At 40.6% G+C, this 25,797-nt stretch overlaps 1 protein-coding gene across 3 annotated transcripts in view; it reads left to right on the top strand.

Moving 5' to 3' along the window:
- The window catches only part of RIMKLB (ribosomal modification protein rimK like family member B), a 59,341-nt gene extending 51,136 nt beyond the window's left edge, over positions 1–8,205 (top strand). The window contains exons 8-10 of one of the 3 annotated variants that reach the window (XM_072042866.1): positions 263–2,353; positions 7,691–7,760; positions 8,005–8,205. The gene's annotated coding sequence lies outside the window, so the exon portion shown is untranslated. Of the gene's footprint in view, positions 1–262 lie in introns of all 3 variants that reach the window. The other 2 variants (XM_072042872.1, XM_027449868.3) reach the window with 2 other exon arrangements.
- The last annotated feature ends 17,592 nt before the right edge of the window (positions 8,206–25,797 follow it).

Raw genomic sequence — 25,797 nt, 5'->3', positions numbered from 1 at the left:
ACTTTCGGAGCATTCTGATGGGGGATCTTGCTGTTGGAAGTCTCCAAGCCTCTCATGTTTCCACTTTGAGTTGAAAAGTTTTTGTTTTGTTTATTTGTTTAAACTGATGACAGAAATTTGATGCACGAATTTTGGGTGGGTTTTGTTGTTGCTCTATTCTGTATAACTTATTTGACTTATTCCCTCCCCCCCCCCTTTTTTTTTAACAGAAATGTGTTCTAACAGTTCGCACTTTCTTACTGTTCTTTGCAAAACTTTTCAGGAGCCAAAAAAGTCAAACAATCCAGAGAAAACCTTCCCTTCTCCCCTTTCTGATGGCAAGAGTGAGAACTTATGAAAAGTCCTTGAGAATGTTTCTTCCTAAACTTTTCCCCCCAGTAATGCAAGCGGGTAGAATGGTAAACGCAGCAGTTTGGTGACATCTAAAACCGACCTGTTGTCAGGTAAATTGACTCTTTTCTGCTCTTATGTAACCTTCGTAAATTTGCTAACTTGTTTGCCTTCCTTTCTTCCTGTTTCCCAGTTGGTCCATTTTGGTGAAAATTTCTGAATGATTTATTTATCAGTGATATTTAGATCCTACTCTTCTTTATATCCCTTCTTTATACATGCTGACCTTTAAGAAATCTGTTATTGTCCTTTTCTTTACTCAGATGAGACAAAAATTAGGGCAGGTTAAAAGTCATCTCATGTTAGATATATGAGAGAGTTTTGTAATACATTAATTCTACCTCGTTATCGCTTTTAGGTAGTTTGCTTTTAAGTGTAGTATTTTAGCTTAGGTTCTTGAAAGACATAATGCTTTCCAGTTGCAAAGTGAGCATAACATTTAACTGCATCAGTTGGGAGCTGAGAGGTACATAAAAACGAGTACTAAGGAAATTAAATTAAATTAACTAAAATTCAGTAGAGCTGGATCCTGTGAAGAGGACAGATGGGAGAATGTGTGTTCCAGAGGAAAATAAAAACAAAACAACAAGTTGTGGGTCTGATTATTTGTTAGCAAAGGATGGGGGATGCAATTTATGTTGCACTCACTAATAGATCTAAATACCTGTAAATGTTATCCTTCTCTGTAAACTCTCTCCTTCAGTCTCAAACCACTTCAAAGTTGATGAGAACTTAAGGTTTTATATTGTGCGAAGAGGAGAATCTGTATTTTATGTACAGTGGTAAATATCAGACAATCGGAATACTATTCAAAGTAGAAGAATGCTAACCTTCAGACGGGCTTCCAAGTTTCCTGATGCCGTATTTTATTTCTCATGACATCTGTAAAGAATTAGCATTTGTTTCAATCTTTTCTTCTGTGCACTTTAAATAACTCCTCTATATTATCATTAAATACTGTACTTTTCTCAGTTTATGTTTTCCTGGGACGCAGCAAATTTGTCAGCGCTACCCTAAATTGCAGCTTCAGATTACAGTAGGAGGGAATCATTTTGGAGCCAAATTTTTCTCTCAGCTATGCTGAGATAAACCTGGAATCTCTATGTGATATCCAATTTCACTAGTATAATTGAGTGTATAATTTGTTTCTTTAATTTTACTTTTAAGATAATTTTACAGACATGTTATACTTATGTTTCTAATGCTTTTTCCTTTCAGACACACCCGCTTCTTGCGTCTCAGCACTGGGCAGGCCTATTCCTTTATTTGTGTAAAATTGTTGTACATCAGCTGCTATAGAACATGGGTGTAACACTTCTCAGGCATGTGGTTGGGTGTCTTTCTGGGGGATAGCTCAGTGGGTTCATAGTAATGTCTAAAAAAGAATTTATTGTCCACAAATTTGTTGAACAAATTCACGTTGTCTCATGGTTTAATATCTCCAATCTTACTTCTGAAGTAATACTTGAAGATTTTCTTGAAAGAAGGACAGTACTAGTTCTGTGTAGTGTCTGCATCTGATCTTTTGGGGGGAGAGTTAATCAAAATTTACTGCATTCTGCAGAAGTTAATCTTTAATATTACTTGAAAGATGTTTTTACAGATTATGCTCCTGCCTGCTTATGGAATAGCTTTCAAAGCCTTATCGGTTGTTCCTTGTTCATGTTGATTGCTCCCAGTGCTTTGCCTGGTGTATAGGGAAACATTGTAGAACTTGAATAAAACCATGACATCTTAGACAAAGGATGGTGATTATGTAAGTGCTGAACAAGAACTTCTTCTATATGCCCTTCTGCTGCAACAGAATATTAAAACTGGTAGGTGGCAGCAGCAGCAGCAGAAGAAACTCATGTGACTGTGACCTGAGAAACCTACAGTACTGGGAGAGATGGATTGCAAAATGTTAACTGGAGTAATGGGGACGGAAGAGAGAGGCAGAGTCCCTGAACTGTCCTTTTGAATGGTGAGTTGAATTTACTGAATTCTAACCATCACAAGACTAGCTATATTGCAGTAGACACATGGTTCTATCTGATTTATTGTTTGGTTACCTGATGTCCTAATTCTGGCCTTTCAGTCAACGTTCCATTTTCCTCTCTGCTTCTGTAAGGTACAGTATATGCCCTAAAAATTTAAACTTCACTAAAATTGCCACATCTTAAGAATATGGAAAACTAGGGCTGGAAGGAATTAATCTAGTCCATTCATCTATCTGCCCCACAAGAAGACCAGTCCAAGTGATGCTGTCGATGACATGTTAGTTTTAACATATTAAAAAAAAAAAAAAAAAGAAGTAATAAATGAGGAACATTCTGCAGTTTTTATTTACAGATTTTTATTTTTATGAAGGGAGGAAATGACCACTGCCAGACAATGGTCAGTGTTACAGACTAAAAACTTGTCTAATTTTTGCTACTTCATTTTGGCCCACCTGCTACCTGATACTACCTTTTGGGTGATTCTTTTATGTACTTCTTTTATGTACTTTTATGTACTATCTCTTCTTGAAATGTTTTTTAGTTCATCACAATTGTACTTGGTGGTAACTGACATTGCATGTGTGTAAAAATATATCTAACATTTCTCATCAGATCTTTTTTCCTCTGCATCTAAAGCCTGGCCCCCCTTTGAGCATGAAGATCTTTTACTGTTGCCCACATTCATTGTTTTTGTCCAAGGGGTAGAGTTTATAGCTGCACATAGTAAGCAGCCAGTTTCATGTTCTAATGACACCTTAGGAAATCAGAATTCTCATGTAGTACATAGTGGTCATTTGAGATTTAGGGACAACAGCAGGGCTCCACCTTAAACAAATAAATTGGTTTGACACTAAGTCTAAATTGTATCCTTGAACCATTCTAATTTTGATCAGTAGGGCACAATGGTGCACATTTGTTCAGATAGAACTAGATGTATTTTTTCAAAATTCTGGTGTAAGGTTTCCTATGTGCAAAAAGACTCTTTGAGGCTTTCCCTTCCATTTCTGAATCCTGGCCTCTTTTTGTTTAATTTAATAATTTTAGTAAATCCAAACTGGTAAGTAAAGAAGATAAATTGCTTTTCAGGTGGGTGTACCAGTCATTAGCCCATCACAATATAAATAATATCTTATTAATTGAGATGTTTAAATGTCTTTACATTTCACATGTAAGAAATAATGTCTCTACATAATAATAAAATATTTATATGTGATGTTAGGTAACAGGTTGATTACAGGTACAAAAATGAAAGTGCAAAATGCCGTCAGACACACAAATGTTGTCAGTTTGAAATCTGGAGATATTAAGAGCTCTAAACCAGAAAAAGCCAAAAAGCAGATATATTTTCCTCTTCTGTGAATCTCATATAAATATTAGTTATTGTGTAATAATACTTATAGAGCACCACTTAGATTAAATGATAGATGCCTTAGAAACACCATGATAGTAAAGGACGGTATGCTTTATCGAGATTTCATATATCTCAAGATAGAAAAAATACTCAAAAGATCAAATGTTAAATTGTGTATGGAAGTGGGAGACAGTGGGAAATGTAAAATCTAGTGTTTCTGATGTAATGACTAACAGTGAGTAGTTTTAACTACCTCTTCAGTTATCTGGACTTCTGTGCCTCACACATTTTTGATTGCATGTTCCTATCCCATATTTTTTTGTGTGTCTGTGTGTATCCTGTAAAACATTTTGATCATGCACCCCAATATATGTATATTAATTTATTTATACAGTATGCACATGTACTACTGTACTATTACGTACGTTATTAAACATACACAGAAATAAAAGAAAGGATGAGGTAAAGATGAAACAAATTCTATTCTAAAAAGTATTTCATTTTATTTATTAATGGTACCAAAAATAGTTTCTTTTTGCACCCTAATGGACTGTTTTGTACACGCCACTTTGGAGACCACTGATCTAGACATCATAAAGAATTATTGTTGCACAAGTATTAGTATGTTTCATCACAACAAGACCTCCATTCTAACTATATCTCCTACCAGACATTAAAATGCTGACATCCAGAAAGATGACTTCTGTTTCAGAAAAGAAAAGAAAATGGGAGAGAAGAGCCAGGTTATGGAGGTACTGAAGAACAGTCTAGCATGTGGGGAAGTTTGAATCTGGATCAGTTGAATGTGGAACGGTTATCAAGCATTAGTTGATAAATCACAAATTCTATTTCCTGTAGTTATCTGGGATGATCATGCTAAAATTGGAAAGAATACTTAAACATGGGAACTAAGCTGGATCTGAGTTTTTGATATTCAGGCTGCCAAAGAGTTTCCAGTGCATATCAGGTACCACCTAGGACTACAGACAACTGATGTGCTTTACTTAGCAGCTTCTCAGTTCTCATAGAGCTTATAGAGGTAATATGTGGACCACAGGCTTTAAATCCCAGAACTGAGTTACTGCAGAGTGAAAGGGAGATCAAATGCACAACGTGAAAAATATTTTGGACAGAGATTTGAAAAGAGTTATTGAGTATAACAATGAGCAAAGTCTATGCAGCTGATGAAGCCCCATAGAGAAAGTTTTTACATCCAGTCAGACAGCAGAGATGTGAAAGGGAGAAAGTATCTTCTGGTAGTAGAGGCAAAGGAGTCTAAGTATATATCAGTCTGTCATCAGAGATGGAGAGAAGGCAGTAAAACAGCTTTTGCTGATCTTGAGCATTCCCAGATTTTTGTTGTAGGGAGGAATGTCACCAGACTTTCTGTACATAATATACAATAGGCATGCTAGCCTTTGGGGATTGGATACCAAGGAAGAGAGCTGAATGCTGATTATAGAGCTGTTGATATGGAAACTAGCTGTAGTACTTGCCTACTAGAATGGATGGTCATGTGGATTAAAAATGCTACTGTGCTGAGACTAGATGACAGTAATTTTTGGAAGGAAGAGTTGGTCATCTGTCTCCAAACCTCTGAGCTTTTTCTTCTCAGCAGTGTTTGGAAGCCATTTTAGGTAAAGCTTAGAGGCATAGAAATGTATATAAGCCTTTTTAGCAGGAGCCACCATTTTAGGTGATTCAGTCAGCTGTTAAGGAAAGATTTTTTGGGTGTAAGACAAGCACGGATTTAGAGTATTCACGTAGATCCTCCACATTTTTACATGTGACTGTTGATACAAAGTGTTTTTTTTTTTTTTCTACTAGATATGACATAGTAAAGCAACCGATACTGTTCTCTGCAACCCTGATCTGGTATGGATATGAAGAATGGAAAAATAATACTTTCCATTCTTATTCTGTGGGTTGGGAAGGGTAGGTATATATGTGAAGGGAAGAAAGGACAAGTTCCTCACTCAGGAGGAGAAGCAGGGTATGAGTTAGGCTGATAGAAAAGTTGACATTTACGGTGAATTTAAGGAAGACCATTTTGAGGTTGTTTCTGCATTTTCATATTTTGTTGCATTTAGAAACAGTGCAAGTGTTAATACAATGTACAGAGTCTGGATAGTAGTGGATCAGCATATTAAGTTCTGCCTAGTTTGTGGGTGAGAAAGGGCTCATAAAAGATTTATGTGAATTTTTGTTTCTACTAAGTCTACTTATTTACTTGGAGGCAATTGGTAGATGCAGTTACATATAACACTGTCTCAGCAACAGATTTTGGTTTTGGTTTGGAAGGAAATGTGTTTAAGGAGTGATATATGTCATTTGGTTGTTCATTCCTGTAGGAAGCAGAATTGATAAGCAGTCAAAATACCTACCTACAGGATAGTGATATCCAAAGCCCAGTCTCAGTTGGGCACCCATTGATGTTGCTAGGGAGAAGGCTTTTTGGTATATCTATTAATAAGAGGAGGTAAAGAAACATGTGAGAAAGGACTTTGAAAGTGTTGCATACATTGAATTACATCTTTTGTTGCATTCAGAACTCTCTGATGTACTTCTGTACATGTATGTACCTTATTTAAAAGAGTATTTGCTGCTAAAATGTCTCTGGTTCTTGAGGCTGAGGACAGTTGAACAGGGGAAATAGGTTTGAAGAGCTCTCTAACTGAGAAATGTCAGCTGTGCTAATCTGGACCATGACTAAGTGAGTACAGAGTTCGAGCCTAACATTAATTTTGCAGGTCTTTATATTGTTAAAGTAGTAGCAAAATTCTTTGTCAAACAGTATATTGAATATTTGGTACCAGAAAGTGTAGTTGTGTTTTCCCACCATACTATATTACATTAATCTGTGGCTTAACCTAAGACATACACAAAATAAGGAGTGAATTTTTGTTTTAGACAAATTGCAATATAATTTCAAATATACTTCAACGCAGGAATGGAATAGGAATGAAGTTTTATTACAGGTTACTGGAATTTTTTGGAGTAAAATATTTTAATCAGAAAACACTATTACATTGATATTTTGGGGGGAATATGTGCTATTTCCAGAATTTTATGGGATGATCTCTCATGTACAAAATGGCACATGTTAAAGTGGGAGGAAAAAACAGTAACCCAGTTGTTGCTACCTCTTTGGCCTGTCACACATTTTTGCTAAGCATATTTCCTGTTTATGCTAGAAGCAATGGCACTACTAAGCTTCCTTGATACTTAGTTTATCAGTGTCATAAAGAACTTACATATTAGCGAGGAAGGATCTGGACAGGTGAATACAATACGCAGTATTACATGGACAAAACAGGAAGGTGTCCTGAAGCACAGAAAGAAGATTGAGCAGAAGCTGTATACGCAGGTATCCATTCAATTCAGTTTTATCAATGTAGTGGAAGGCCAGGAGTCAAGATGACTGCTTCAGTTATACGATGGTGAGGAATGGGAATGTTGTATTGACTGTTGGTACAGCTGTAAATATATCGCAGACATTTCATATCTGGTGTTTACAAGAAGTGTGGTTTACCCAAGGAGGTGTGTATACTTTGTCTTCCTCACTACTACTACTATGCAAAGTACTGTCTGCTAATATTATTCCCTGGATCCTGTCTGTCTATCAGCATTGTGTATTAAGCACAAAAATTGTATAGTATTTTATGAGTTTCAGGAGGACACTTTAGAAGCTGGTGTTTATATTTTCCCATCCATCTTACAAGCACAAGGGCAAAAGAAACAACAGAAATATTAGTTACTTGCCCCACCTATCCTTACAGCAGTGTGTGGGAGGAGTAGCACAAATTTGTTGTGATGTAGGAATTCATGTGCATGCCTAAATGGAAATGTTTGTTTACCAAATGGCAAATATGAAAGTCTTATCTCATGAGATACTAGGCAGAAATAAGTTGCAGTTTGACTTTGCTGAACTTAATATACAATTTTTCCTCCACATGAAATATTTCCACAGGAATGTAATGCTTGTGAAAAGCTGATGGATCAGCAGTTACAGAGACTGAACTCCTCTACCTGCAGGAAAGGTAACAGGAACTAGATTTCACCTTTAGAATGCCGTACCTCACTCCTTGAACTGGAAGGGCCTTTTCCTAGGTCAGAAGAGGAGTTTGATAACCCATGGCTCCACCCTTGGTGCACCTGTAATGCAGATATCAAGGAAATGAGATAGATGCCAGTTAGCGAAATCGTTTTTATGATGTCTGATTGAATTTTTGATGAACAGTTTTTTGGGAAAAGCCTAACTCTTTGAATGATTTTTTTCTCTAGGTTTTTCTGCATCAGCAGGGTGCGTGCTTTCCTTCCTATCAGGACACTTATCTCTTGGTAATGCCCCCTTCACAGTAAAGGGAAGAAGGGACAGACCAAAAGTAAAGTGGAATGGGGAAATGTCCAGACATGGGGTTAGCAGTTATAATGACCACTGTCTTACAAACACAGAGAACTGAATAAAAGAGTTAATACTTCTAATTCATGAGAGTGTGTGGTTTTTCTTTATGTCTTCTTTACCAACTACCCTTTCTTCAAGTGCTGGTTAACTTCAGAAATCTGTTGATCTTGCAGCTTTGACATAGACATTAATGACAGAGACAGGGGGATCAAGTGCACCCTCAGCAAGTTCACAGATGACACCAAGCTGAGTGGTGCAGTCAGTACAACAGGAGGAAGGGATGCCATCCAAAGGGGCCTGGACAAGCTTGAGAAGTGGGTCCATATGAACCTAATGAGGTTCAAAAAGTGCAAGGTGCTGCACCTGGGTCTGGGCAATCCCAGACGTGAGCACAGATTGGGGGACCCAGAGTGGGTCCACAGGAGTACCCTGAAGGAGATCAGAGGGCTGGAGCACCTCTCCTGTGAAGAAAGGCTGAGGAAGCTGGAGCTGTTCAGCCTGAAGAAGAGAAGGCTCTGGGGTGATCGCATTGCAGCTTTTCAGTACCTAAAGGGTGCTTATGAAAAAGATGGAGAGCAACCTTTTTCTTGGGCAGATAATGGTAGGACAAGGGGGAAAGGTCTTAAACTGAAAGAGGGGAGATTTAGATTACAGGTTAGGAAGAAATTCTTCACTCAGAGGGTGGTGATGCACTGGAACACTGGGGTGCCCAGAGAAGCTGTGGATGCCCCATCCCTGGAGGTGTTCATGACCAGATTGGATGAGGCCCTGAGCAACCTGATGTGGTGGGTGGCATCACTGCCCATGGAAGGGGGGGGTTTGAATTGGATGATCTTTTGGCTCTTCCAAGCCAAACCATTCTGTGATTTTATGGCTCTATGATTTGATACAGCTAAGCCAGAAAAGTAAAACACATTGGATGTTCTCCATCATATTAGGCTGTGTTTTTTGTTTGTTTGTTTCCCCCAACAATTTAATTCCCAAGCATTCTAAAATGCTTTGGAAACCCAATGTCAGGCCTTGGTTTTATCAGTCATGTTATCGGTTCACCTAAGTCCCTGAGAGTACAAGTCTTGTGGGTTTTCAAAGCAAAATTATGCTATCTTGATAGCATTTGTGACTGCTGGAGAGAACGAACTGCACCTCTGTCAACCAATCAGAGATTCTTTATTAACAGAAGGGGTGTTTGAATCTGGGGCTTTGGCAGTTATGCACGTGGATACGTGAATTCTTACTATGTATTTTGCCTAACAAGAGCTAAGGTTATATAGATCGTGCATGTATCTCTTTAAATTTCTTGTTAGTGAAACATTGTGAAGACTTAAACCAGTGCTAGTTGTGTGAATAGTTTTGTAAATATCTCTTGTTCTCAACAAGGTAGAATGTTAAGTTAATGAAGATGTCTACTTTCAAGTCAATGTCTCAGCAATAGCCAGCAAACTTTAATACTGAAAAGATCAATAGGTCTCTGGCTCTTGCACTCATTTAGCAATATGGGGAGAGGTGATGATCTCCTGGCAGCCTTCATGTACCTCACTTAAAGGCTCTTGCTAAAGAGCTATGGTCAAGAATGTGTCAGTAACATGTCGAGTTTTATTCCTCTTTGTATTTCCTTTGTATCCTTTGGATATAAATACTGGGTATCAATAATTATATAGTACTTGGATATTCATAATAAAATATTTGAATATTACTATTTGACTCAAACGGTACAGTGGAAACAGCATGAGAATATGCCTATGGTGTTATTACTGACCTGTGCTGTGACAGGAAAGCCGGGTATAAATGGTTCCTTTTGCATTTCTTGCATTTCCTCTTAACTGGAGTTGTGGTTTTGTGCTGGCTACAGAAATGGAGCCCTTGTAAAACTTGGGTCTGCTTACTGTAATGAGGTCTTGGGGTGGAGCGCGTTTGTATCAGGGCCATACAGGGAGAGAGGCTGTAACTATGTTTATAATAAGCTCTGGAAAACCTCTGTAACTTGGCTGGCCTGCATTCCCAGTGGTGCATGAGCTAAGCAGACAGCTGTGTTTTGATCACTGTCTTTTGTTTTTCTGGGTCGTTTTCCTTATCTTTTGCTCTGTCACCTTGATTGCTTCTCCAACCCACTCTTTCCCTCTCTGAATAGCTTGGTTTATGACTGTATATGTACTTCAGGTTATCCCAGGCTCTAGGTATCAGATTGGAACTACGCATCGAATCATCTTCTCTGCCACTTTCTCATCCCACGCTGTCATCATTTCAATATTTTTCGAGATATGCTACGTTAGATGACTTCCTCTGTTGGGATGGTAATGTTGAGAAGGAGAAGCATGCAATACAATGTCAAAGTTGCCTCAAAAGCCTCAGAGGTGTAATACACGGTGGAGCGACTGCCATTCTGTACTTACTCTTCTATAACCCCACAAGTATAGCCTGCTGGTGCACAGGCTAGTAAGCAAAAGACAAGCTAATAATCATGGAAGCACAGAATGGTTTGGGTTGGAAGGGACCTTAAAGACCAGCCAGTTCCAACCCCCCTGCCATGGGCAGGGACACCTCCCCCCAGACCAGGCTGCCCAAAGCCCCATCCAGCCTGGCCTTGAACACCTCCAGGGAAGGGTCTCTGGGCAAGCACTTCCAGTGTCTAAATACCCTGATAGTGAATAATTTATTTCATATATCTGATCTAAATATACCGTTTTTCAGTTAATTTTTTTATTCCTTGTCCTATCACTATGCCCTCTGATAAAGAGTCCCTCCCCAGCTCTCCTGCAGGCCCCCTTTAGGTACTGGGAGGCCACTGTAAAGTCTCCCCAGAGCCTTCTCTTCTGCAGGCTGAACAACCTCAACGCCCTCAGCCTGTCTTCACAGGAGAGGTGCTCCAGCCCCTTGATCATCCTTGTGGCCCTCCTCTTCACTCATTCTAATACTTCCATACCCTTTTTGTGCTGGGGGCCCCAGAGCCGAATGCAATACTCCAGGTGGGGTCTCAGGAGAGCAGAGGGGAAGAATCCCTTCCCTTGACCTGCTGGCCATGCTTCTTTTGATGCAGCTCAGGATACGGTTGGCTTTCTGGGCTGCAAGCACACGCTGCTGGATCATGTAGAGCTTTTCATCAACCAACACCCCCAGGTCCTCATCATGGCTGCTCTCAATCCATTCTCTGCCCAGCCTGTATTTGTGCTGGGGATTGTCCCAGCCCAGATGCAGGACCTTGCACTGTTTATTGGCTTATGCACTTTATCTTAGATGCTGGCATGCTTCATTGCTTAGGATAAACAGTACTTCTTCTTGCCAGTTGGTGAGATCAATGGTTACTGCTGCGCTCTTTCTTGCTTTTCAAATGTGTGTGTTTGAGGTACAGGCAAGTTCTTTGCCTTCTGCATTTGTTTGTCCCGGTCTGTTGTGGATCTGCTGCCCCAGTTTATGGAAGTGAGATGAGTAGTAGTGGGCTCCAAAAGCATCTGAAACCCATTAGGAAGAGTTTCTGTCAGAGACAGAGTTACAACTGCTACATTTTTTTTTTCTCAAGCTTTTTCATTATTATTATTATTTTTTTACTCTTTTTGTTTCAGGGCTTCTGAATATTTCTAATGAAGAAGAAAATCCTCCTCATTCTGTCCATCTTTCCCTTCCTAGAGAGAGCATACAGCAGCTGTTAGAGCTGTCCAAAGTATTATCATTTCTTCCCTACAGTTCTGAAGATCCAGGATAAAGAGACACAGAAGAATATAGTGGTGTTTTGATTTCAGCTTCCAAGAGAAAAGAATGGGGTGTGACTTTCGAGCATCCCAGATACCCATGTTCTGCTTGTGACACTGGTGGTGACACTGCTTGTCTCTGAAAACGTGGAATTGAGAGAGGAGGAAGAAGGGGCAGAATCACTTCCAGCTGCAGAGGTTATATCTTTGGTGGGGGAAAGAGCTGGTTGCAAAGCTAGGGCTTTCAGAGTAAAGAAGTATCCACCACAGTTCTCTTGTCCTTTCTAGCCCTGTGCCCAGAGCTGTGTAACAGAGAAGAGTATCTCTTTATTTCTCTCTGTAATATCACACAGCACAACTTTTTGTGGCCCTGTTTGGAGGATAAGACTGAGAGAAGAACGCCTTTACAAAATCATTCAGCCTGAATCTTTTCATGGCTTGGTTTGGTGATCTTTCATCTTAGTCCAATTTTAATAATGGTGCATTTATTTTGAAAACAGCTGAGTCTGTAACCAAGAAATTAAAATGAAAAATAGCAGCCCAGTTATGAGACTTCATTCTGGAACAAGCAAACTCTGAAACAGGAGAAGAGAAGAGGCCCTGCAACTGGAGGGAAGGGAAAAGTATTTTCAGCATCTAAATTTTCAGATTTTCATAGAATCATTGAGGTTGGCAAAGGCCTCTAAGATCATTTAGTCCAACCACCTATTTTGATACATGGGCGTGTGTAACTTCCTGTTACAGCCCCCCTGGTGCTGAATTCATCAGACATCGTAGGGAGTCAGTTTGCTTATATGGTAAACATTGAAGGAGTATGGCTTTGGTTAGATGCAGCTGACTGTGCTGGTCTCCTGGAATTTCTTACAGGACTGGCTCTTAATTTTCAAAAATCTGTGTGTCTGTCACAACTTAAAAGGTTGTAAGGGGAGTCCTTCTATTTCATATTGTTTATTTATTTTCTATTCAGTTTTAATGTGCTGTGGTTTATATTCCTTTGTGCGAGACTTTCCTGCATCATCACCGTCACGGAATTCCTGATGGGCTTTACACTAGGAGAAGTAGCTGTGTTTCTTTGGAAATTTAGTTACTTATTTAGAGGACAGTGGCATTGAGTGTGTGGTATTCTAGGCTTTACAAAAAGATGAACCTACTCAAAAGCATACAGTCAAAGCAGAAGACAAGATGGAAGAATGCAGGGAAACCACATGCCAATAATTAAAAGTTGGACATCTGTTCTTGAGCAGCTAATGCATTTCCCAGCCTACATACTCATGGGAAAGGGTGGTGGTGACCTCCCTTCCCAGGTTGAATTGTCACAATTTTATTTTTCACTTAGGGAGCTCCCAGTGAGCTGCATGCAGCTGAAGATGATAGAAGCAGAAGTGGGGATGCAGTCACAGGAATTTAATACTTAAGATGCTCTGTAGACACACTTTAGATGACCTAAATTCACAAAGGTACATCAGTTCTCTGTGTGCAGCGGCAACAAACTCTTCTGCATAGTGGAGGCAGGAGAGAAGTATGAGTTCATTTGTGATGCTTTGCGGGGAATGTTTCAGTGTGCTTAACTTTGTCCACACCTTCTGACTTCAGAGAGAAAAGAAGGTGCTCATAGCATCTAGGATGAGGCTGTCTCTGACTTTGGACATGTCAAGGGGAAAGAAGAGAATATATTCTTAAGGGATCCAAATCTTGCAAAATTACATCGTTGTAACTATCAAGTTTAATTAAATTTCCATCTCTTTCTCTTATCCCAAATGACTGGTGTTTAATATCGCTGCATTGAGTGTCCTCTGGAGTGGGGCATGCTATGCTGCATTATTTTGTTTGTGTAGAGTTGGCAAGCAGGTCACAGTGTGTGTTTTTCCTTTGGTTGTCTGGAGGAGTTCAGCATCTTTTAATTATTATTTAATATTTTTTTAAATATAAAATTATTTTAATATTTATATATTTTAATATTTGTATAAGTGTCCTTTAACAGATGTAATGCTTAGGAGCTAGAACAGTGAGTATGAGAATTAGGCTGGTTTGGAGGGATTTGAAAGCAGATGCTCTGAGCCTGGATAGTGAGAACTTCCAGAGAACTGAAATTCACACTCCTAGGCAGACCCACTCTTGGAAGACTTTTTAAAGTTCCTACCTGCCTCATTGTAATTAGAAGTTCTCCCAGTGTTTTGGATGCATGCTGTCTGAACACACCTCCATAAGAACAGAAATCCTCCCCTTCTAATAAAATCTAGCACTGGCTTTCTGAACATCTACCTGCCTGACATTGTACTTCTATTTTGCGTAGAAAGGGTGTCAGTCATCAGTGTTCAGGACAGAGGTGCACTGAACTGGTGCAGGAGAAGTACTCATAGAGCTTGCATATCATGCCTTTTTCTTTTGTTTCTTTTTTTCCAGAAATGGTGTTATCAAAAACATGTACTTACTGCTGCAGTGACTAATACTTGAATGACATCTTTCAAGGTGAAAGATGTGAATTCCAACACACAGAAGTCACTTCTAACTATGCTGACTTGCCAAATGAATTCTAAATCCATTAACTTCACGTAGAGTGGGAAGCACTTAATAACCTTGAAAAAAATCAAGCTGTAGATGTCATAGTCATATATTAACAAAAGCAATGCAAATCAAAGACCACTTTTATATATTTCTGGTGATGTACATAGTATATACAGGAAACAAGATGATCTATCTTACCACGTTTCTATAAGTCTAATTAATCTCTGGGTAAATCTATCTTACCACGTTTCTATAAGTCTAATTAATCTCTGGGTAAATCAGTCAGTTTTAATGGATGTGTTGGGTAAAAAACAAGGTAAAAACATCTCCAAAGGAGATTTGAGTTTGTTTTCTTGAGGCTGTGTTTCCCTCTGCTGGCATGTAGTTAACACTGCCTTTTTTTTTTTTTCCTTTGCCTTTTTTTTTTTTTCCCCACTCACAACTAAGCTTCTAAAGGTGTTGCTTCCTTGTACTTCCAAGTGAAACAGTTGAACTATCTTCTTCAGTGACCACAGCAACAGGGCTAACCAGTGAAACAGGCTTACTTTCTAAAAAAAATAAAATTAAATAAAATACAACAAATAAATACAATTTTGAACTGCCAAGGGAAAACACACAAAGACATTGGAAATAAATATAAAAATATTTCCTTGCAGTATTAAAAAAGAATCATTCCAGTGAAACTATCAACAGAAGTAGAATTGATGTAGTCGAATGTATTCTCCAAATGCCACAAAGTATTAGCAGGAGATTTTCCTGAAGATAGAAGATACAACTAAGGCTACAACTAGGAAAATATGAATTAGACGTGGGAGGAAGTTACTTAGTGTGAGAGCAATGCAGCATTGGAGCAGGTGCCTGAAGATGCTGTGGAATGATCATACCTGGGCCCAGCATGATCTCATCTAGATGTAAAGTTGGCTCTGCAACCTGCTTAAGGCAGTACATTGGGCTAGAATGGCTTGCCTATTTTTTTTGTGTGTGACATGCATGCTAACTTATTTGGAGAGGATGCAAACTGAAGAGATGAAATGACGAAATTTTGCCTTTGTAAGCTGACAGATTGTGTGTCTGACAGCGTTGTCCAAATGCTTCTTGAACTCTGTCAGGCTCAGTGCTGTGCCCACTTCCCTGGAGAGGCTGCTCCAGTGCCTGACCACCTTCTTGGTGAAGCATCTTTTCCTAACATCCAGCCTGGCCCTCCCCTGTTGCAGTTTCATGCCATTCCCTTGGTCCTATCACTGGTCACCAGAGAGGAGAGATCAGCGCCTGCCCCTCCACTCCACTTCTTGAGGAGGTTGTAGATCGTGATGAGTTCCCCTCAGTCTCCTCCTCCTCAGGCTGAACAATCCAAGTGACTTCAGCCATTCCTCATCCATCTTCTGCTCTAGATCCTTTACCATCTTTGTTGCCCTCCTTTGGACACTCTAACAATTTTATGTGGCACCCAGAACTGCACACAGTACTCAAGGTGAGACCACACCAATGCAGAGTAGAGTGGGACAATCCTTTCCCTTGACCAGCTAGCATTGCTCTTCTTGATGCACCCCAGGATACAGCTGGCCCTCCTGGCCACCAAGGCACACTGCTGACTCATGGTCAGCTTGCAGTCAACAAAAACCCTGAGATCCCTTTCTGCAGGGCAGCTCTCCAGCATCACTGGTGGGCCACAGTATCTTCAAAAGCAGCTTCCTGGGGGACCTTACTAACTAGTTCCCTGAGCATCCTGAAGTCTGCTATCTCTAGATCCAGGATTGAAGTTCTGGTGACATTTTTCTTCCTATCACCAAAGATTTTAAACTCGACTACTTTATGATTACTATGGCCAAGATGTCCACTGATTGCTGCTTCACCCATGAGATCCTCTCTGTTCACAAGAAACAGATGTAGGACGGCACCATTCCTAGCCAGCTCCCTTAATACCTGTACCTAGAAATTACCATCAAGGTGCTTGAGGAATTTCCTGGATAGACAGGAAAGTACAGGCAGTAGAACAGGGAGAAAGACATGGAAATTGTACTGAGTTGGAGTAGGAGTTGAGCTGCTGAATGGACAGCAGGTGTTTGTGCTGAGAAAAGAACCGGGGTCAGAACTGCAGTGTTTCTGAGATAAACTGATGCAAACTGGAGTGCTGTAAATCATTTATGTAAATACATTGAAATGAACAGATATGAAGCCTTAAAGCTGTTTCATCTTCCCTTGGGGTAGTAACCAGTATACACTGAATAAACATAGTCTATGTTACATTTTAAACTATTTTTGTTATCCAGAAGTGTGTATACTAAGGCTGTGCCTTTTAATCAACCCTGTTAAGTTAATGGTTTATATTCTTCACTTTTATCATTTTTCCATGGTAGGTAAATAACTAGGTAAGCATCAGGTTTTGTTTCTCAACTCATTTCAGTATAGCTTCGTGGAAGCTGGAATTCAGTTAATGCACAATCCCTCAGCACTTAAAATTTGTCATTGCAGCTACCTTAAACATGTTGTTTTCACAAAAAGTAAACTTGTCTAAACATACTTGACACAGACATGGATTCAATTTAAATAAAGCAAGATTTATCTCTCAAAAAATAATTAGTTGATCGATCTTTTTTCTTTTTCTGGTTACTTATTTTCTGTGTTTCAGAAATCAGGGAGCTTATCTCCTCAAAACTAGTTCCTATTTGTAGATATGGAGGGAAAAAGCAATTTCCATGCTTTTGCGGTCCCCTAAGCCTCTTTTAGTTTGAATAAGCTAGTCATTACTTTGAAACAGGTGAATAAACAGAAGGAAGGAAATATTCTGTGAGGACATGAACAGACTGCTCTTGTCAAAAACTGGCTGAACACCTTTGTAAACTGTTTTCTGGACTGTTACTAATGACATACTTGCTCAGTAGTTTGATCTTCAAAATGTTGTAGAAAACTTCTAGGGCTTTATTAATTTTTTACTTTAGTTAATTGGCTGAATTCTAAAAGGTTAATCAGAACTCAGCATATGTCTGTTACGATTTTAAAATGAATTGTAAAAATACTTATTTTTAAACCAGACTCTTAAATAAACACCAAAAACTAAATCAATTTGACTTCTTGACTTATATGTTATTTGTCTACTTCTTTCTCCTTCATTTTAAACTGCTTTTTATGAATTCTTAGTGTCCTAATTCTTATAACCCAATTTTCCTGTATTTCTGTTCTTCTGGCTAGGGCAAGAGGCAGTTCATATTCTGTCTGACTGAGAACTATTTGTTTACTCTCTGACTAACCTATAGTCATCCACTGACCAGCTGGCCATGTAGCTGCTGTACAAGACAGATCACCGCTGATCTTCAACAGCATACTCCTCCTCAGTGAAAAATATATCTGGTCTCTCTTTTCTTTATAATTCTACCTTTTAAAACCTGATGATCTTGTTTAAATATTTTTTTTTTGGTGCCACAGTGCATGGTGGCTTGCTGGTATTTGAAATGTAAGGAAGAAGGAAATCTGTGGGGTGATAATCTATCATGGAGTCACCATCCCTGGGGGTGTTCAAGGAGAGGTTGGACGTGGTGCTTAGGGACATGGTTTAGTGGGTGACATTGGTGGTAGGGTGATGGTTGGACCAGATGGTCTTGGAGGTCTTTTCCAACCCTAATGATTCTATGGTTCATTCTATCATGTGTCTTGTCTGCAGTGTGAGCCTTTTGCTCCTTTATCTTGGCATTCCTGTGTGACAGCAGGTGGGATAACCTCCATTTTGAGATTAAAATTGATGAGGACATTGACTGCTCTGTACCAGAGCCTTTCCAATACCTTTCCAATACCTGTCATTGATCCTCTGTCCCTAGAATGTAGAAGATACCTTTTCTTGTGACTTAATCAACCAGCTTGACTTCCTCAGCTTTCTAAAGGTAGATTCCTACAAACTCTTCCTGAGCTGAGAAGCTGTGCAACACCTACAGTGAGGGAGAGAAACCTGCAGGAGAGAGACAAGCTGTTAATGCTTGCTGTGTTTTAACCCTGGTAGGCAGCTAACCACCACGCTCCCCAGATGGGACGGGGGAGAGAATCGGAAAGGTAAAAGTGAGAGAACTCGTGGGTTGAGATAGAGACAGTTTACAAGGTAAAGCAAAAGCTGTGTATGCAAGCAAGACAAAACAAGGAATTTGTTCACTATTTGCCATCAGCAGGCAGGTGTGCGGCCACCTCCAGGAAAGCAGGGCTCATCACACGTAGTGGTTTCTTGAGAAGACAAATGCCATCATTCCAAACATCCTCTCCCTTCTTCTTTACCCCAACTTTTACTGCTGTGCATGATGTTGGGATGGAGGGGAGAATCAGCCACGTGTTGGTGACCCCCTTGTCCCACCCACACCCCAATGTATGTCATATGGTATGGGATAGCTCTTTGGCCCGTTTAGGCCAATTGTCTTGACTGTGTCCCCTCCTGGTTGCTTGCGCACCCCCAGCCTCCTTGCTGGCAGGGCAGTATGAGAAGCTGAGAAATCCTTGGCTCTGTCTAAGCACTGCTCAGCAATAACTAAAAACACTAGTATGTTAACGCCACAATTTTCATCAAACATCCAAAACAGAGCATCATATAAGCCTCTGTGAAGAAAATGAACTCTGTCTCAACCATGACAGTGCTAAGAGGCTGGTTTTCAAGTGATGTCTGTTAACGTTGCTCTCGATCATTTCATACTCACTATAGGCAAATCAAAACGGAGTCCATCTGGGCTGTGTTCAGGTGCCGACAATACAAACTGTCAGATACATTTTGTCTTAGATGTCTGAAACAAATTAATTTCCAGAGTAAAGCCAGTGAATGTGGCAGAGTGGTCCTTAAGTCTGAATGTAAGCCTGTAAGTTTCCATGCTGAATTCTGAGTCCTGCAGCTACAAAAGGATCTGGGAATACTATTATTATTTTTTTCCTCCAAGTTAAAACGAACAATCAATGCTAACAAAAAATCAAATTTCTCTTTAGAAGTACGGCTCTCATTGTAAATATCTGATACGGACCACAGCCTTGTGCCTTATGGCTTGCTTTCTGCAGCTAATACAATGTACTGCTGAAACAGTCAGACTGATCCTTGGGCATTCTGCTGCTGGCAGTGATGACGACTAATGGGACAACCACCCACCTTGTGGAATCATTAAGTTTTAGTTTCCTCAACTTCTATGAAAAGACCTCAGGAAAGACTGGAGGAAGAAGGGAAGAAGAGATGGAGGGTGCTAAAGAAAATGGAGGGAATTAGTTTAGTGACATACCAAGAAGCAATACTGTAAGGAAACATAGACTTCCATTTCTAATGTTTTATTTGTTTTGTTTTTAAAACCTGTAATGAAAAGAAAAGACACAGGAGTGAAAATTCTTGCAAATGACAAGGTAAAGAAACCAGTGGGTTTTGTATTTAATTATGAATAACTATTCTTTTGGGGGGGGCTGGTGGAGGGGGGGGGTGGAGGTGGAGGTGGAGGAGGGTATGTGTGTGCTCTGTCCACTTCGTGGAACAGCAATACTGAAATACTGAATATCTTCCTGAATACTTCAGGAAGTGTAGAGTCCTGCACCTGGGACAGAACAACTGCATGTGTCAGTACAGGCTGGGGGATGACCTGCTGGAGAGGAGCTCTGAGGAGAAGGACCTGGGGGTCATGGTGGACGACAGGTTGGCCATGAGCCAGCAGTGTGCCCTGGTGGCCAAGAGGGCTAATGGGATCCTGGCGTGCATTAAAAGGAGCTTGGCCAGCAGGTCAAGGGAGGTGATCCTCCCCCTCTACTCTGCCTTGGTCAGGCCTCACCTGCAGTACTGTGTCCAGTTCTGGGTTCCCCGGTACAAAAAAGAAAGGGATCTCCTGGAAAGAGTCCAGCGGAGGGCCACAAAGATGATACGGGGTCTGGAGCATCTTCCCTATGAGGAAAGGTTGAGAGACCTGGTCTGTTCAGCCTTGGGAAAAGAAGGCTGAGAGGGGATCTTATTAATGTTTACAAATACCTTAAGTGTGGGAGACAGAGGGATGTGGCCAACCTCTTTGCAGTGGTTTGTGGGGACAGGACAAGGGGCAATGGCCACAAAATGGAGCACAGGGAGCTCTGCACCAACATGCGAAAGAAATTCTTCATGATGAGGGTGACGGAGCACTGGAACAGGCTGCCCAGGGAGGTTGTGGAGTCAACTTCTCTGGAGATATTCAAGGCCCGTCTGGATGCCTACCTGGGCAGCCTGCTCTGAGGAACCTGCTTTGGCGGAGAGGGTGGACCCGATGATCTCTTGAGGTCCCTTCCAACCCCTACAGTTCTGTGATTCTGTCATTCTATGAAATGCCAAGACATTCCCAATGCAAGACTCCCTCTGGTTTCTCTAAGGTATGTGAAGAAACAAAGCCCCAAACTTTTGCAAATGTACACAGTGACAGTGTTGGGGTTTTGTTTGTTTGTTTGTTTGTTTGTTGTTTTCCCCACTATTATGTACTTACTACATTTTCCTTTATGTCTTCCACAAGCTGGAAGATGTACTGGGGAGATTTCTCACAGCTTTCCCCTCTGCCAAAAAGGTGGATGCGAATTGAAAAGTCAGGAAAGGCTTCAGAAACAATAGAATTTTGATTTAGGGAGTAAAAATGTGCTGAGCAGCTGCTGGTGGTGAAAAGCAATTAGTACACAAGGAATACTTATTTTTCCATAATGGGAACATAATTCATATAAATGTGCCAAGATGCATATGTACTTGAAGGTCACTGATCAGTATGTGACCGGTTCAAACTGATCTTTCTTCTTTCTTTACTTGATTGCTGAAATGTTTAGTTCATCTCCCTTCTGTGTTGGACCTCAAGAGAGCCATCACTGTCAGAGGTATTTTTTTTGTGTTTCTGGCTGGGTGGTATGTGTCTCTCGTGTGTTGAGTCATTATTTTCTTTGCTGTCCATTGGTGGGAAATTTCACCTGGAACATGGTGTCATGCTGCTCCATGAGAACATGGTGTAAAATTCAACAAGGTCCCAAGTGTTGGTGCTGGGTAAGGAATTTGTCAGGTACCTGATGTGGTCAGAAGGTGGGAAAAGGGTATGTTAGCAAATGGCATGTGACTTGGAACCTGCATGGGTATGTGGAAGAACTGGATGTCAGTAAAGGGGCTGAGGACTTTGCAGAAGTGCATTTGGATTCACTGGAATTTTGTTTATTTTTCAGGTATCTGTAGGGAAGAGTGGGTACAGAAAGGGTGGCAGGTAAAAGGAACAGGTGTATCTATTGTGTCCTTGTGATTTTTGTTTATTATTTGAAAAATGATTTTTGTTTACTTTCCAAACAAATAGGTTTGTTCAGTCTGGAACACCTTGCAGGTTAGGGTTAAATGAACACTTCGGTGGTGTTTCAGGACTAGGTTAACTATTGGTTGAAGATAGTGACCTGCACATTTTTCAGGTGTTTTTGTGAGAGGTATCCACTGTAGTGCTCTTTTTTAAATGTGTTGCTTCACATGAAAGAGCCCAAAATGGAGACAAACAATTTTTTATTTTATTTTATTTTATTTTATTTTATTTTATTTTATTTTATTTTATTTTATTTTATTTTATTTTATTTTATTTTATTTTATTTTATTTTATTTTATTTTATTTTATTTTATTTATTTTATTTTTAGTAAACAGAGTTAGGGAGTTATGGGGTAAGTAGTGATGTTGCAAAAGGAAGCTCCATTTGCCCCAGTATGCCTGAATATCTGAGCTTTGCCCTTTCCTTGTTGTCTTTTATCTTAGATGCCCAGGTAACATCATGGGGATGAGTCTGAAGAACCTGGACCACCTGGTTCTGTATCCCAGCCAGATGCCCATGGCTGTGGGGAGAACATGGCAAAATTTGTCCCCATAATTGGTGTGCTACAGTACCTTGAGAAGACAAGGCAGCTGACAGAAAAGCTGAAGATTAAAGCTATGGAGTTCTTGCAGACAGGTTCATCAGATCTGTTGCACTGTTTCCTTACTGTCAGTAGTGAGTGTTCCAGTTCTCTTAAGAAGTGGTTTCTTTTCCATGAATACAATACCATTACGTCAGATGGAAAGTAGTTGTTGTTTCTGGAAGTTCTTCACTCCTGTTTCTCTCGCACCCAGGCTACCAGAGGGACCTTCAGTTCAAACATAGCAATGGATCCCCCACTGTATTTGGAGAGGTACTTGGGAAAGGCAGTATCTGGTGAACAACTGCCCTTCCCTTCTCAGTACAGTAAAGAACAAGTCTTCTTCAACCTTGTGTCTCTCCTTATGTGGCCCCAAGTCTGTTAGTGGATTGTTCTCACTCTTTCACTAGGCTGGCTAGAGCACCTTGGTGGTAAAGGAGTGGCCATGCCAGAAACATGCAAAAATGCTGTTGGTCCTCCTCATAAGTGTCACTGGCCTGATATAAGCATAAAGCTTATGATGAACTCTATAAGACACTGGTATACCTCTCATCTCTCCCTCTCTTTTCTTCTTCTGACTCTCTTAGAAGATGAAGAAAAGTGATCCAGAACTAGTAGTGTCCAAGCAGCTGCCTGCAAAGACAAGAACCAGGGCAGTCATTATGCCTGGAAAGCTGATGAGATTTTCTCAGTTCAGTGGGGTAATTGGGAGAGATCAAGCAAGAACCAGAGCTTCGGGTTTGTGTCAAGAAGGTTCAGAAGATAATAGATGCTTTCAATGGGTTGCATTGATTTTTGGAATGTTAGCTAGAAATAAGCTTTGCTAGTTTTTTTGTGCCCTTTGATGTAAAGTATGCAAAAGCTGCAGGCTTCATGGTTTACACCTGTGTTTTGGAAAGAGAGAGACATGGCTTGCCCTCTGATAACCTTCTTGTGAAGATTTCCAAAGTCCATAGTTCCATAATTCTCCAAAGCTCAGTTCCAGTTAACAAATTCAAAGCTTATAATATAAAAACTTGCACTAGATTCCCAGGCAAAGATTTCAGAAGACGGGATTAATCCTGATACAGGCTTCTGGATTTTCCTTCAAATTGCAGATGGTCTCAGTGTAGAGGCCAATCATTGTGAGAGGCACAGAACAATTTACTCTATGTCTCCTTCAAGCTTTCTGACACAGTCAGTTCCTGCTCCTTCTGCTGTTTGTCCAGGTGTGCTCTCAAGTCCTTTGACTTTGGTGCAGTGGACAAATTTTGCTGTCAAAGTAGCAGAAAGTAGGCACAGTTCTCCACCTTGGTATTACAGAGGGATTCTTTTGAGGACTCCATTATGTTATGTATGCTAGTCAGGTAGCAGAAATGCTATGGCCTCACAGATTTTACAAATATTGAATGGACTGTGAAAAATTCTTAACACAAAAGTATGCTACAGTATACTTCAGTATACTATCAAATCCCATTGTCCTCAAAAAAGATGCCACGCAGTAGGTATAGATGGTATGGCTGTAGATGGTATGAGCTGGGAATGCTCATGAAGTTTGTGGTTGCAAAGGAAAGGAGGCAACAATGGAGGAGACCCCAGGCCTGTTTGAAGATGGTAATGAGTGTTTGCAGGAAAATGAAAAGTGATTCAGTGGCTTTGATGGCTGATTCTGCAGCACAGGCTCTGTAACAGATGTGGTTCTTTAAATCATTACCCCATCCAACCTGACTTTGAATACTTCCAGGGAGGGGCAATGATGAGTTCTTCTCTGCTCAGTCTCCTGTCAGCTTTCCCAGTGCTCTTCTGATAGAGAATGACAATATTAGTACCTTTAAAATTTCTTCAATTAGATTAAAACATTGGAGTGAGTGCCAAGGTGCTATCATATTTGATCCTGATTCTGAACCATGGAAGGTGTCTTCCCTGATCATGGGTGTGACCTTTACTAAGTCTCTACTCCTTCCTTTCCATTTTTGATGCAAACCATCTATTGAGAAACAGGTTTCTGTTTGGTTTTGTGTTACCACTATGCGTGTCCTTTGCTCCAACTGAACAGTGTATTTTCATGAGGGATATAGATCCTTCACCTCCCATGGATCCCTTGACTGAGCACTTCTGTCACAAAGGCATTCTCTGAGTCCATGTACAGAAACAAACTGCAGAAGCTGCGCACAGTTTTGCTGTACTGTCGGTACTTCAGAGACTTCTTCAGGTCTATGACACCTCTGCAGCTGTCAGTCAGTGCCTTCAATACATATCCTTCATATGCATGTTGCTGTGACCAAGAGCCAGGTTTGCCTAAGTCAAACAAGAAACAGAGAATGCACCTGGGCAAACACTGTAGGAGGAGCACAGTGGGACAGGATCAGTGAGCTCTCCCCAGCACGTGGGGCCTTGGTGGGCACAGGTCCTGTCAGAACTCTGCCAGCAGCTGGCCCTCTCTGGCTACGGTTTATTGTTGTTTTTTTTTTTTTTTTTTTGCTTCTATTTTATTGCACCTGGCTGGTGCTTTCTCTGGGAAAATGTCAGATTTTAGGCAAAGGAGCAATTTAAAAATTTGTCTGCCATTTTCAGTAACACGACCTTCCTTCACAAGAATGGGGAGAATGTGTCTATAGAAATAAAAAGTGGCCAGTCTTCCTTGCCTGGGAGCCCAGCACTGATTTAGGCTGACTCAAAGTGATCTCTGAAATGAGTTGTGAGAACTGATTAAGCTTATTGGCCAGAGGCCAGATGAGCAGTGAAATACTCACTTGAGGAAAAGGCCGTACTAGCACCAAGTGCTCCTGTGCATAGCGGATAGCCCACATGACCCACGCTTGCTCTAGAGTGGCCTGGTGATAAAGGTGAAATGGAGATCAGTCTTCCAAACCCCAGCTGGAAAAAGAGTATAGAGAGCCTGGGGAACAGCAATCCCAGGTTAGCTGGAAATTTCTAGGCATGCTGGAGCCTGGTTTTGCCAGACATGGAGTCCCCAACTGCCTGCTTGAGTAATGCCACATTAGGACCTAGATATGTAAAGCTTAGGCTGCATCAGCACTAGTAGACAGTGCTGGGAAATATTTCCATGAACAGAACCTGAGCTGTCTGTATTATTGGGACAGTCCCTGTTACATTTCCGCCTGGCCTAGCTAATGATGTCTCACACGAGTTGCAGATGTAGTTCATGAGTTTACACAATCCACACACTACTCATGACTGGCAATTTACATGGTGACAATGCTCTTCTGACAGCCAGGATGGTTAAGCAGCACAATTGCCTACCTTTCTATACAGGTTGTCAGTGCTAGAAAATGGACCTCGTGTTTAATTTGTGAGTTCTAGGCTGACCCTCAGGTGTTAAAAGATGGTATACCTGCACTCTCGACCTTTCAGACCCAGACATGAACAATGAGGAACTGGAACTCCTTCCTGAGACATAATCTTTGCAGATGGTGCCGTCTCTAATGGATGTTGCAGAGAGCTGGTGGAGACCTCTGTTGGTCAGTGGATATTTCCATTTTCCTCATTGTGTGCTGGGAGGGAAAAGGCAGTCACTATCAAATCAGTGGTTAGTGGCTGGTGGTAGTGTCGATACAGCGCTCCTTTGTGCACAAGGAATTGCTCTGTGCTTTCACACCAAACAGCCTACAGATATCCTCATTGCC

Source organism: Anas platyrhynchos, chromosome 1, assembly GCF_047663525.1.
Source record: "Anas platyrhynchos isolate ZD024472 breed Pekin duck chromosome 1, IASCAAS_PekinDuck_T2T, whole genome shotgun sequence".
Taxonomy (NCBI): domain Eukaryota; kingdom Metazoa; phylum Chordata; class Aves; order Anseriformes; family Anatidae; genus Anas; species Anas platyrhynchos.
This window is presented reverse-complemented; position numbering and strand designations above follow the sequence as displayed.